Here is a 9,132-nt window from a genome sequence, read left to right on the forward strand (position 1 = left end):
GAGTGGAAATTAGGACCTGGCATTTTTTTTCTTCCTGAGATGTGATGTAAGTTGGAAAATATTAAAAAAGATCTGATATGATACAACAGAGAGTCTGAGAAAATTATGCTTTAATCATGCTGCTTATTATTATATATGGCTTTTCTATCACAGGGAAAAAACCCTCCTACTTATTTTACTAATTTTTATAGTTCCAGAAAATGAACCTGTTGTTATTCAACCAGTTTCTCTTCAAGGGAAACCTTGAGCACTTCAATCAATTTCCTTCAAGCACCAGTTTTTAAATCTGCAAAAATACATTTCTCTGTGTCAGAGCAAAGAGCACGACTTAAGAAAGATCACCTCCCCAGCTCCAAAAATATTATTTTGGGATTTTTTTTTTTTTTTTTTAAATCCTGGACAATGTTTAAAATGAAAGTGCTTTGGGCAATATTGTTAGAAAGATCACTACAGAGATACCAGAGTGGGAAGGACTGGGAGAACTGTGTGCAAAGTTAGTATGTGCCTAACTCCTGTGATGACTGGCACAATTGCTCATCCCATAGCAATATGTTTGGCACAAGAACAAGGAATTCATGCTTCTGTAACCTGATGCAGCAGCGAGCAGCAAAGGCATTGGGAAGGTTCATCTGAGTGGTTTTTGCTTGGCTTCACTTTGGCACCCATCTCCAGCTCCTGCTGAGCCCGTATTAAATGGTGCAAAAAATCAAACTGCTTCATATGGATTTCAAAGGAGGTGAGTTTTCACAGCTCCCTGGTCATTTCTAACAAGCTGTGTCTACAGCACGTCCCTTCAGGGTCTGGCCAGCTGCTGTCAGCTCTCCTACCAAAAAGTAGTACCCTATGACTGATGATGTATAAAATGAAATATTACTATTTTTTCTTGGTTTTTGTTGCTTGATGCAAAGCCTGCTGTAGGTGCCTTTGTTCTTTGCAAGAATGGAGATTAATAATTTTTATAATGAAAGGCTTGAATGACCTCCCTCTGAGATGAGCAAAGTGACTTCAGAGGGGGCTGCAGGAGTGCTGGGCAAGTGGTCTGGGTTTTTTTTCTCCTTGCTATTTGCTTTTCTATTATGAAGGACAAATTTGGGACTGTGCATGGCAAATCTCATCCAGGCTGAAATCAGTATTTTCACCTACTGAATATCAAATTGCCTCTATTGAGGATCAGCATTCAGCACTGCCACCAGGCATTTCACAGCACATTAATTAATCAATCCAATCAATACACCTCATGATCCTGACAACACTGCAGAGCCATGCTTTGGGCAATCTCATCCTGAGTGCAGCCTGACTTTTCATGCCAACACACCAAGAACCCGGACCTCCTGCAGTGCTGATGGATAATGCAGGACCTGGTAAAGCCTGTTGTGACCAAGACAACTTCTTGTGGAACCTCAGAAGGCCTTTTGTAAATGTGGTCTGCAGCTCCTGACAGCTTTCTTTCTGTTGCCTGGTTGGCCTTAGCTGATGCCCAAGGGCAAAGAATACAGCACCAGCTTGTCAGTGAGTAGCTAAAGGTGTTTTCTGTATTTGCCATGCACGTGCATTACGTGGGGTCACAGAATGCTGTGGGTTGGAAGGGACTTTAGAAACCACATAATTCCAACCCCCCTGCCGTAGGCAGGGATGTCTTCCAATCAAACCAGGTTGCTCCAAGCCCTGTCAAACCTGGCCTTCAACACTTACAGGAATGGGGCAGCCACAGCTTCCCTGGGCAAGCTGTGCCAGGGCCTCACCAACCTCACATGGAAGAATTTCTTCCTAACATTTAATGCAAATTTACTCTTTTTTAGTTTAAAATAATTTCCCCTTTCCTATGACTATATGCTCATATAAAAAAGCTGCTCTCCCTCTATTATAAGCCCCCTTTGGTCACTGGAAGCTCTAAGCTCTCCCTGAAGCCTTCTCTTCTCCAAGCTGAACACCCCCAGCTCTCCCAGCCTATCTCCAGAGCAGATGTGCTCCAGCTCTTGGAGCATCTCTGTGCCCCTGATCTGGATCTGCTCTAACATGTCCGCGTCATTCTTATGTTGGAGACCCCAGAATTGGGTACAGAACTCCAGGTAGGGTCTCATGAGGGCAGAGTAAAGAGAAAGATTCTTCTTTGACCTTCTGACCCGCCTCTCTTTTGGTGCAACTCAAACCTATCAGTGCACCATTCCCAGAGTCACTGCAGTACTGGGACAATGCATGAAGCAGAGAGAGCAAGCTCCAGGTCCAACTCCCATGCCCCAAAGTCTGTTTAATATAAAATCCTCTCTTCAAGGACATATCAGATATTAAGCTTTTAAGATCAGATACTACACGTGGCCAGCACCAGCAGCAAATCTGTCCTTTCTCTTTGCATGGCTCCTTCAAAGGAATAGATGCATGTAGATGACCCAGCTGATGACAATACTTATCATTGTCTTGTTATTTCTTAGCCTGGAGCTTGTGAAAGGAAAAAGCTGCAGTAAAGCCACTTCAGTTCTCCTTCTGCTCATCTTTGGGACTTTTCATAAAATGTCAAGCTCTGTCCCTTGCTAGAATGGGACCAATTCATGGGGAAATTTGGATGCAAACCAAGCAGTGTTTTGGCCTTTCTTGTCCCAGACTAAGATGCTTCCATGACAGCAACATCACCAACCCCCCACCTCCAACAACCAGCAACACCAACTGAAGCAAGTCCCTGGTGCCAACAACATTTGAAGACTCTGTCAGAACTGTACTAAGTTCTGATGAAGTACTGCATTATCAGCTGCGAGGCACATGTCATCACTCAAGGTTTGTAGTAGGGTAATTGAGATCCAAGCTTAGAGGCAGATCTTTCACGTTCTGCATGTCAATGACCTTGAGAAATGTGACGTTCTCAACAGCAGGTAGCAGCTACTGGAGATTTTTCTGCTAACATGGAAAATAAAAAAAGGTACAGGAGGAGCAAACTTATTGTTCTGAAATGGACTGCCTCCATTCATGTACTGGCTGATCGCATGCATCCATATTCTGCAGTGCCAACTCCTTCTCCTCATACAGTTTTATTCCCATTTGGCTTTGTTCCCCAATGTAAATCAGCCAGAGTCTCCACAGTGATGGAGTCAGGTATCAGCCTGGTGTTTGGTTTCAGCCCATCTCCTCAAAGTTTACCATAAGTAAAGACATAGAGAGGCAGCAGGTGGGTGTCATTTCTTCCCCAGATCCTTGGCAGCTACCTGGCACTCGTGTGAGAGGGTCTTCAAATAGTGTTGGAAAAACCCACCATATAACTACAATAATTTAAATAAGTAACTAACCTGGAAAATGTCAGAAGGCACACAATCAAGATAGCAATTCTCAAAGGTAATCTAAAACACAATTTAAATGCATTAGAGTTTCTGTGTTTTGGTTGTTTTCTTTTGTGCCAGTTTGGGATTGGATGGAAGACTTATTCCATAGGGGAAACCCAGAGTATGACTCAAGTCTGGGAGGTCAGAAGGCATATGATGAGTTTCTTTTTCTGTTCTCTCTTCTTCACAATGTTTTTTTCATGCTTTTTTTTCCAGTAAGAAGTAAAAGAGCCTGAGGAACAACACCCTTTTCCTTCTTCATGAAGCTATCATGCTTTCCATTTCCCACCAGTGATAAACTTTTTTTTTCCCTCATAGGAAATTACAAGAGAAAGAATGGTTGAATAGAAGCAAACAAAAAAGAGTAATTTTCTTTTTCCATTGAAAGGTGTTTTTCATCCCCCCCCGCCCCCCCCCTCAAAAGGTCTGATAACTATTTTACCACCCTCTTTTTGCAATTAAGTCCTTTTTTTCCTTTGAGTTAATCAACACACTTCACTCAGATCCGAGCTTTTCCTAGCAGGATATAACGACCAGATAATTTTGTTGCTCCAGTTCCAAACCTGCAGAAGACCTGGTGTGATGGAAATCTTAACTACTAATCAGTAATTAGTGTGTAAGGAAAATTACCCCCACCACAAACCCAGCCTATCGGGAGCTGCCCTTACAGCAGAGCTGGGTGTGAAGGTTTCTGTCCTGCTTTGTGCCTCAAATGGGGTAGCAGACGTGGAGAGCCTCTGTGGTTCATTGCCACAGAGATGTGCCTGCAAGGTTATCTGACTGTTCATGTCTGAGTGTCATACATTTGGTCTCTGCTCCATCAGCCTGTCCATCCTCTCCAGGAGAAGTGCATGGTTGAGAAGAATACATGTGCCTTCTTCTGTGCATTGAGCACCAATAGCTCTGTAACCTTTCTTCACCCAGGATCATCCTTCACCAGTACCTCCATCTACCCAGTAGCCCTTCAGTAATCCCCTGACTGCTCCTGAGGATGACCACCAGGGATGTGCTGCAGGGAAAGGGAGCAATGCTGTTTCCACAGAATCGGCAAATGGTTTGGGTGCAAAGAAATCTTCAAGAACATCTTGTTCTAACCACCCTGTCATGAGCAGGGACACCTTTCACTATCCTAGTTTGCTCCAAACCACATCCAACCTGCCTTGAACACTTCCAGGTGTGGGACAGCCACAGCTTCTCTGGGCAAGCTGTGCCAGAGCCCCACCACCCTCACAGCCAGGAATTTCTTCCCAATATCCCACCTTACCTTGCCCTCTGGCACTGGGAAGCCATTTCCCCTTGTTCTGTCACTCTAGACCTTTGTCCAAAGTCCCTCTCCAGCTGTCATGGAACCCCTTTAGGTACTGACAGGGGCTCTAAGACCTGCCTGGAGCCTTCTCTTCTTCAGGCTGAGCAGCCCCAGCTCTCCCAGTGTTTTAGTGTCATCCCAGTGTCTCTACAGGGGTAAGGGAAGGCTGCTGACAACAATGATTTTCTAATCTATCAGAAAGTGGATTGGAGATTCATTTCCTACCAAACAACACTGTGACCCTGTGGTCATTTAGAACCGACACACACATCACAACATCCTGCAGACAGTAATTTATTTGAAGGAGGGAAGGAATATATTGTGGAGCAAGGGATGGGGCAGAAGGTGACAGCTGCCTGGCGTTCTCAGGCAAGGGTGGGTGCAGGGAAGTTAAAGAAGAGGCTAAACTCATTTCCTAGCAGTAGCTCAGGAATAGGAGAACTGAATAGCCACAAGAGGATGGCTTTGCCAGCCACAGGTTTGTATTGTTAACTCTTCTGCAGTTGAACATTCTGGTATTACATGTTGACACAGATGTCAAAGTTATTGGTTAAACCCACTTAACTCCCCCTCTCTATTTGAACCTTTTCTTTGTTGTACTTCAAGAATTTTTTGCCTTGCTCTGTTTATTCAGCCAGCTTCAGTTGTGGATACATTTTCTCTGTTTCTTGTCACAAATATATTCTTGTTTAAATGTCAAGATTGACTATTCAGGAGGTTATTAGCCTCAGGAAAAAAAATCAGGACAGTATAATAATATGCCATGATCCTGGCATGTTCTCACCATGGCAGTGAATGTTTATGCAGATAAGAAGAAAAACAGAGATTCTGAAGGGAGGTGAAACTTCAGTCTCCTGTACAAATCTGATGTAAATCTCCAATTGCCTTTTTTACTTTTTTTCTTTTTAATGTGTCATGTTTTTTCTGTGAGAGGTGGAAGGATTTCTGAAGAGACACCAAAAATTAAAATACTTGAGCTTTCCTTTCAGAAGAGAAAAACTCAAAATAGTTGAATAGAAACAAATAAAGAAGAGTAGATTTTCCATTGTAAAGACATTTTAATTGCCCCAAAATGTCTGATGAGGCAATATTTGTCCATGTCTGCTCTGGGAGTTTAAGTCAATATTTGGTGGAAGTTAGAAAGAGATTCCTGCTATTGATCCACATTTGCTTATTCTGGGTTTTTTGCAGTTTTCCCAACACATTTGTTCTTTGTCAGAGTCTGAGACAGGATATGGGATTGCTCAAAGCTCCGATCCATTCCTGGCAGCCCCTCTCACTTTAGCTCAGTTTGCATGGCACAGTCAGGAGGTCAAAACAGGGTCCTGCTCTGGGGTAGGGTGGATTAAAATGTGGAGGAGGGCTCTGGATGTGCTCAGCTGAGAGCAGAGCTCAGTCCACACAGCTCTTGGGTGGAGGGCAAAGTGTTGTACCCACTTCAAAGCACCTGGCTGGACCTGATGGCTGGACTGGGCACTGAACTGCCCATCTGCATCCTCCCAGGTCCACAGACCTCATGTCAAGACAACAATTTATAAACACTTACCAGGAAGGAGTTCAACATTTCTAACGCTCTCATCTATGGATTATTTATTTTGGCATAATTCTCTTCCATGCTGTTGGTGCTTAGAGAATCCAGAATACAAACACAAGTACAACTCTAACAGCAGGAAAAGAAACAGAATTTTGCTGATCCTTGTCCAGAGGACAGGCTTGAGACATCTGCTTAGAAAGTCTTTTGAGGGGAATATCCACTACCTATGCCCTTGTTTAATGCTCTTTGTCTGGAAAAAACAAAGTTCTAACTCTTTCTCAAAAAACAAGAAAGCATTCAGCAGTTAGCAGGAAGTCAAAATTAATTTATCTGTGAGGAAATAATATGTGTTATATATATATAACCAGTTTACATACCAGAGTTTGTGTGCTCATTGGACTGTGCTTAGGTGTGGGCTGCAGCTCCTTCCTGTGTTTGCACAGGAATATGTGACTATGGATTAACACACATTAAAACACCTTGGAGCTGGTTTATTTCCTCTGATCAGACCAAGATAAAGCCCTATTTCAAGCATCCCCATGCCCCGTGGTAGTGAAATACACAGTTTAATTAACGTGGTGACTTAGAGAAGACCTTAGATTTGGGGATCTTGATACAAAACAGCTCCCCACCCCGAGTTGTTGTAGGAGGTCTGCAAATGAAAGCATGACAGGGAAAAAATGACCACCCTGTGGGTTCATTAATGAATGTAATGGAAAACCAGAGGGATTTGAAAGGAGTCTGGGTTTGGCTCCATCATATTAATCAACAGCTGGTTTTGCCCTCCTGTAGCCTCCTTGACTATAAAACAATGCAAAGGGGTTTCTTCTCATGCACAAATGCCACTTCATTCAGTCAAAGGCAACTTTCTGTTGTACACAGCACAGCAATGCAGATCTGGAGGGGAGACCAAAATAAGAAATAAAGAACCAGACAGCAAGAATGGGAGGAGGAGAAATGTATCCCCCTAAAATACTCTGAAGGCTCAGTCTGAGGCCAGCTTTTCAAAGAACCACATGAGCTGGCAGTCTGCATTGGGGCTGCTTTCAAAGGTTAAAATGAAAGTTTTGAAACCATCAGAAGACAAGCCTTAAGTTTGTGCCAAAATAGTGGTGGAAAATTGTGGCATAACTGTTCCTAAAATTCCCTGATTTTTAAATTTTTTTAAACTAAGTTGGATGGATCATTTGGAGAAGCAGACATATTTTTAGGTACTTGTCAGCTCTTGAAAGGCATGACACAATTCTTTGCAATCTGGTTTTCTTTCAAAGGCTTGCATGAGAAATTTATAAACAAATGAGTTATTTCAGATCAATGAGCTTCTGCTGCTTTTGTGAATGTATTACTTTGTGTGTCCTCTACTCATGTGGGTATATGACTGCTTTTTTTATGTTGCTTTGAATCCAGTTTTTGCTGAAATTGTGTGAGTGTGTCTTAAAAGTTCCTTTGGGGTAAAAGACCTGGGGATAAAAGTCCTTCCTGCAGGAACAGCAAACAGTTATGTTGGTGATCAAATGCACAGCACATGGGTACACTCAGTTTTGGGATCTCCATCACTAAGTACTGCCCTGTTGATGTGATTCAAAGCTGAAGCCTTGGCTGCTGCCAGGGGCCACAGTAGGATCCTGATGAAATCCAAAGTTGGGCAATGAAAATTTCTGTAGAAATTTCAAAATTTCTATCTCGTCACCTTTCACAGTCTGGGGTCACCCAGATCCTCTTTGCTGCCCTCACCCTCACCTGCTCTGTGCTCCATCACCTCTCCAATTCACCTGTCTGCTGGGGAGGCACCACCACATGGTGAGCCTGGAGTGTTAAGTCCTGTGGGGCTTTCCTGGCACCTTCTGATGGTTAAATGTTCTCCTTTATTTCTTTTGCTTCCATCTGATTTTCAGGACCTGGTTTTAATGGGGTATGTGAAATAGCCAGGGAGTAGGTGTTTGTGGCTTGCATGTTTTAGCAATCATACTTGATGATCAAAGCATGAGGAGGCAGGCATGGTGGGATTTATATACAGTAGGGTCCTTGCTGAATATATATATTGAGCCATACAAACTATTGCTACCTTCCAGCTTTATTATACCTTTACTAATCTTGAGTGCTTGTTTTTCTCTTCTCCTTCTCCTTCTCCTTCTCCTTCTCCTTCTCCTTCTCCTTCTCCTTCTCCTTCTCCTTCTCCTTCTCCTTCTCCTTCTCCTTCTCCTTCTCCTTCTCCTTCTCCTTCTCCTTCTCCTTCTCCATCTCCTTCTTCTCCTGCTCCTCCCCCTCCCCTTCCCTCTCTCTCTTTCTCTTTCCCTTGCCTTCTCCCTCTCTTCTTTCCTCTTCTCCCTTCTCCCTCTCCCCTACTCACTGGTGGCAAAAAATGCAAGGTAAAGCAAGCCATGTAGAAGAGACAGAGGTCTGTTCTCAAAACCACCCTTTAAAGCAGGTGACAGTTGTCACCTGGGTGTAAATCAGGGTTTTCCATAACTAGGGCTGTACAGGTTTGCAGCAGCTCACTGTCTTCCCTGTTTCAATGCAATAATGCTCAGGAGTGGAGCAATGCCTCTGAGTATTACAAACATGAGGATTGAGATGGTGGGATGAACCTTTCTGTCTCTGAAGCTGGCCAGGGTGGTTAGATGACTTTTTCTGGGAAGGATACATTAGGGTTCCTTTCATGGCATTTAAGACAAGGGTAAATAAATCAATTGCAATTCTTGAGGCTTGGACAGAAAAGCTTAGTTTAATCTCTACCTCTGAATGGAAGTGATGCCTGACTGGAAGAAGCCTTTATGTGCTCCAGGGCTGGACATATCCTTTCACATATCGTAGCATAAGCTATGGCAAGGGATGCTTAATCACAACCTAAATAAAACTAAATAATGTAATAATGCAGGGAAGTCTTGAAGCATAGATGTTAAAAATAGGTTAGGAAGTACTGTAAAATATTTGATAGCTGTTAAGTGTGGGAATCCAGAGCTTCCCTCTGGCTGCCCTGGAAG

The 9,132-nt window shown here is 43.2% G+C and overlaps 1 non-coding gene across 1 annotated transcript; it reads right to left on the reverse strand.

Moving 5' to 3' along the window:
- Positions 1–2,151: 2,151 nt before the first annotated feature.
- LOC116184345 (U2 spliceosomal RNA) lies at positions 2,152–2,333 on the reverse strand. The gene has a single exon (XR_004149112.2). It is a non-coding gene; the product is annotated as a U2 spliceosomal RNA (small nuclear RNA).
- Between the last annotated feature and the right edge of the window lie 6,799 nt (positions 2,334–9,132).

The sequence above is a fragment of the Lonchura striata genome, chromosome 2 (assembly GCF_046129695.1).
Source record: "Lonchura striata isolate bLonStr1 chromosome 2, bLonStr1.mat, whole genome shotgun sequence".
Lineage (NCBI taxonomy): Eukaryota > Metazoa > Chordata > Aves > Passeriformes > Estrildidae > Lonchura > Lonchura striata.